The sequence below is a fragment of the Cydia splendana genome, chromosome Z (genome assembly GCF_910591565.1).
Source record: "Cydia splendana chromosome Z, ilCydSple1.2, whole genome shotgun sequence".
Taxonomy (NCBI): domain Eukaryota; kingdom Metazoa; phylum Arthropoda; class Insecta; order Lepidoptera; family Tortricidae; genus Cydia; species Cydia splendana.
Window position 1 is genome coordinate 36172066 of NC_085987.1, and position 5147 is coordinate 36177212.

Genomic DNA, 5147 nt, shown 5'->3' on the forward strand with positions numbered 1-5147 from the left:
GATAACGCGAGGAAGAAGAAGAGACTATTACAGTACATATGGTCCTACTTTCCCGCACTAGTGCGGGAAACAGCCAGGAAACAGCACTTTCCGTGCGTATGTCAAAGGTTTAAAGGGTCATATGTACTGTAAAACGTTGTACGATACACGTGGGAATAAGTAATTCGCAACTCGTGTCTCGTATCTCGCAACTTCCTTCGGTCGTGTTTTAATTTATCGCCACTCGTTTCGAATTTCCACTTTTCCGCACTTGTATCGTAAATAACTATATCAGGACACTTCTATACCCTGTCCTTTATTTTACAAAGATTATTAAAATGGTCGAGTTTGGAATTATATACACGTTTTTATTGTAGTGTTTGGGATTTGGCGGCACGTAGGATAACGACTCCCGACCGCGTTCTAGTTAACTTACATTATATTTTTCGATAATTGTAGGTTAAGTTGAATCAAAATATATGAAGGATCTATAGGTACGTGTATGTAGCGACGGTGATAAATCGGTATCAACGATTCGTTGAAAAATTATATCAAATATTAATCAATAAAATAAAGCTACAGGATACTTAATTGTTTAATATATACATAATTGTTTTCCATCGTATTTTCTCGGAAACGTTCGTATGCGTCATGCTAATTCAGCCAACCTCAGTACTTTATGTATAGCAAGACACGTTCGTACGTTTCCGTGAAAATACGATGGAAAACAATAATTATGCGCTACATCTGTAATAGTTCTACGTACAGAATTCTCACTGTCTAACAAAACCGATGTATGACAGCGAAAGGCACTAATCACTTTGGCGCTTCCTAATGAGGCAGATGAGGCGTTTTTTCCTCGGTCATTGCCTTTAATGATTGCTCGGAGCAGCCGTGAGCCGAGCGCGGGAACGATTGAGTGAAATACTATTGACCGAGCGAAGGAAGTTAGGAATATGAACGAATGATATGCTATCGTGGACACAGTTAATTGGCCATTCGTAAACCTTTTTGAACGAGATAACGTCTACTAGTGATCATAATATGAATATTGCAAATAAAAAATATATTAACACGTTCCCTGTTACTGTGAGTGCAGAGAATTAAATTTAGTCCTTAAGACAACTTGAATATTTTGTATGCGAAACGGCATGATTTAATGCAGGGGTCTCCAAACTTTTTTACCTGAGGGCCATATTGCGCCTCAGAAACTTACGCGCGGGCCACCGTCGGTTTTTGCGCCGGCGCCGGGGGAGGGTGTCTGGTTGCTGCTGTTAGGAACAGTTCCACTCTCAATGAATGCTGAACCCCTAGAGCGTGGCTCCCGCGGGCCGGACAGTGGGCACTCGCTTTTGGTGTCGGCGGGCCGGATTGGAACGTGTCGCGGGCCGGATTTGGCCCGCGGGCCGGTGTTTGGAGACCCCTGATTTAATGAATCAACTCGAGGTTGCAACACTCGGATATAATGGACGAGGAACGTGTTGAAGTTCTGACTATTTAAATTTACATTTTAGTGTAAAAGGTCAAGGCGATATAAAATTATTCCATCAGACGGCTTGGCGGAGATGATACCAGGACTCGGACGGTCGGACGTGTACAAACAACAACGCTCCTAACTGTACATCGGTGGACCTTATTACAAAAGGCATACGGTCCACCGATGTACAGTTAACTGTGGGCGATGGTATGAACTTAATACAATTCGTTTACCTATTGTCTCTTAGGTGCAATTAATCTGGAACTCTACTTCGTTTAAAAATTGTCTCCGCGAAGCGACCAACCGACACATTTTATAATTCAATGTAACAATAAATTACGTACGCATAGAGCGTCACGTAAATTATGAAATGAAGTAGGGAAAAGTGTGGAGGATTCGTACACTTGTTATTCTAAGTCTTGCAAGACAAAAGCTATTTGCTATTTGAATACATATTAAATGCTATTGTGTCGTCTAATTTTTACTTGACTTTGATAATAATTTAATACTGCGGTGTTGATACTTAGTGGCATCCACTGATGTTTATGTAAATAAAAAATGGGATTGTACGAAAATACCCTCCTTGGCAGGTAGCATTTAGTTCGTACATCACTTCTATCTTGCAGGATAATTTACCCATCTCTTGACACCCATCCTCCCTCTGTGTGTATTCTTCATACTTATCCCTGTTGGTTTTAGATGATATTTTGTATTTTTTTAACCGGATCTTTGTCCCTAATGGAATTGAAATGATGATTTTTCTATAAGTACTTGTTTTAATTTGTAAAATAAGAGTTGGTACTATTCTTAGCGCCTACTGGTACTTTACCTAATAGAACCTGTAATTTATATTCTACATTTGCATGGACCTAATACAATTAATTTAAGATTCTTAGCATACAATATTAAATAAAATTGTAATTGTGATCAGCGTTCTTAGATGTGAGGATATATTATATTAGTATATGCATATAACATTTTTATCACTGTAGCTTCGTTTTTAGATGTTTAGTTATAATTTATAAATTTTGAACATCAAATTATCATTAAATATACAACGCGATGTAATTATTTCATTTGCTTTGATTTCGTCTGATGATATAATAGTTTTAAGCTTTGTTTGTATTTTTGTTTTAGTTGTTATTCGCCTCCTAATTGTTTAGACCGTTCAGTTATGCTTTTTTGATTAAGTCAAGTTTTAGTAAATAGTGAATCACCTGAATCTTGAGTGCTTTTTTTCTATTGCGATTATTATTTGGTTTGATTTTCTGAATTCATCTTTTAGGATGTTCTGTGCTTTCTATTCGTGTTAGAAGCTCCTTTGTTCAATGTCAGGCAAATTGAATAATTGTTCCGCCCAATTGTTAAAATAAAAGCTGTTTACGCTAGTTACGAGAGCAACTCTTGCAACTAATTTGATAATCATGTGTGTTCTAAACATGAGTTTAACTATTATCAAACATTGTTTTATTATTTTTATTATATTAGTAACAAAATAGCCTAAAATATATAAATTATTTGTTAGATGCATCATCTGGATTAACTTTATTCCTTTAATGTTAAAGCTGTTATTTATATCGAATACACTGTCTTTATTAAAGGAAATGTCGTTCTAGAGATTGCATGTTTTAAATAAATAAATTATTTAAACTTAGTCTTTCATTTTCACATTATGGTAGCCAACCCGTTGGCAACCACACTCGTTCGCGTGAATAAGCGTTCAAATGCAAGTGTTTAATGATATCGTGTACCTATGTGTTCCCAAAACTTCACAACACAATTTTGATGCACTCGAAAACTAAATTACAACCAAAAATTAAGCTCCCTTTGGATACTTACAGAAAATACCTTGCTTGTTCTGGGATAACAGACGAGGTTATTCTGGAAATATTTAGTATACCTACCTTAAGATTACATAAATTTGGAACAGAAAAATAATTACCTTATCAAATTTATTTTTATTCGTAAGTATATCTCTCAAAATGATATCAGATTTATTGGCTACAATAGTAGTGTCCGTAATAAAAGATCGGTGCACGGTGGCACGACCATTTCTGAAAACTGGCGCAGATGTGTACTGAAGTTCGTAGTAAGGTACGTCCACAAGACCGTAAAGGAGAGAAAGCTGCTAGTACTAATACTAATCCTATACAGGCTATATTATATTTGTCTATCACTTTTCTAAAATTTAGTTTGTTGGTATAAAAACTAGCCAAGACAAATCCTGAATTTTAATTACACCACAAGTAAACTAGATCTTGGCACCCATATAAATGTAGATCTCAATTCTTTTGCCGGCGAAGTCACCAACGACGCATATTCTTAATATTGAACTTGGCTCTCATTTCATATTTATGTTTCCGATTATAACATTACTTTTTGTACAGAAATTGTTAGTATTCATCAATCATCATAGTATTCATAGTTGGTTTTGATACAATAATTTATTTTTGCTATAACAAAAGCGACAGGCGCTTTGTGTGTAAAAGAAAACTGTTTTTTTTTTGTAAAATATTACAAATCGTAATAAAATCACTGATTCTTTATCTTAGGTACGTAACCACACAATTACCCAGCTGGATGCCAAATTTCCAGTTGCTAGGTTATCTGGAAGTGGGTTAGGTTAGGTCAGATGAGTCAAGTTAGTGCGAATAATACCGATTTTCATATATTTGTATCTTAATAACCGGTTAACCTATATCCATGAATTTTGGTGTTCTAATTAGGCTCTTAATAAATAAACCAAATCTCATATGTTATGAGTTACGTAGGATTGAAAAGTGGCACCAAAAGGTTCGTGTAATGGGAGCCCAAGAGGGGATTTTTGTGTTTACTCGAGCGCGTCAGATTAAGATATGAATGATATCTTGCTACCCCGTGTAGTCTACCTTTACCCCTTTTAGCCATCTATGTTGGTTGGTGGGGGGTTCAACAAATTGTTAAGCAGATTGTGGATTTGGTCATATTAGTCCAAATTAACGCTATTATTGTGCTATTACTAAATCTGATAATTATTTGCACGCATTTCCTTAATATGACGGTTACAATGTAAAAATTAGACGTCAAACTTGTGTTCGTCAGATTTAGAAAATGCCTACAAATAAGTGTTATATTAAGTTATAGAAAAAAAAATAGCATTAAAGTGGACAAAAACGACCAAACCCACAAACTGCTTACGAATTTTTAACCCTCCACCAACCTCCCGAAATTTAAAAAATATTGTAGACGCTTTCCGGCTCGCTGGAAAAAAAACTTTATGTAACTTTTTTTTCTTCTTATCATCTAATATTTCGATTCCAATAGGTCTGTATGACGCTCAAGTAAATCCCGATTTAACATCGTGCGCTCCCCTGCTATAATAACACATGGCCGCTGCTTCGCCAGTTCTCTTCTTTCGAACTTGGCTTGACACGCCGCCGCGTCTAGATTTGTTGATGCAAGACAAATACCACCCGTGTTTTAAGATTTAAGGCGTTCCCTCTATTTTTCATGGATCCCATCATCAAAACTGGGTTTTGTCAAAAAAATGGGACCAATCTGTATGTATATACTTTGATAAAAAAAGAATTTTCTATATCAGTCGAGAAATGACGGAGTTATGAAGTAGCAAACATTAAAAAAAAACATACAACCGAATTGAGATCTACATCCTTTTGTATTCTTGAGGTCCGTTAAAAAAGAAAACAAATGC